A 332-nucleotide genomic window follows, 5' to 3' on the forward strand; every position below is an offset into this window, starting at 1 on the left:
CCTCATCATTTGCATTCTGTCTTTCTAAATATTACATAACCCATATAGGCCTTTTTATATGAGTATACAAACCTCTTATCGCAATTGTAATAATTTCAACATAGCTTAGTTTGGCACTCAATATGAGCCTACACCACTCTTGAGTTGTGTGATTTTGAACTGCAACCACAAATGCTCTTGGCTTATTAGTCTCAATATGTGTTTTTCCTGTTGTTGACTGTTGAATAGGTATTGAGCTTACATAGACTAAATGTAATATTGTCGGGGGCTGTAAAGCTCACAAGATAACAAACTTTATGCCATAAAATACCTTAAAAATTAAAGGAAGGTAT

This window comes from Trypanosoma equiperdum, assembly GCF_001457755.1.
Source record: "Trypanosoma equiperdum strain OVI genome assembly, contig: ctg_1710, whole genome shotgun sequence".
NCBI classification, from domain to species: domain Eukaryota; phylum Euglenozoa; class Kinetoplastea; order Trypanosomatida; family Trypanosomatidae; genus Trypanosoma; species Trypanosoma equiperdum.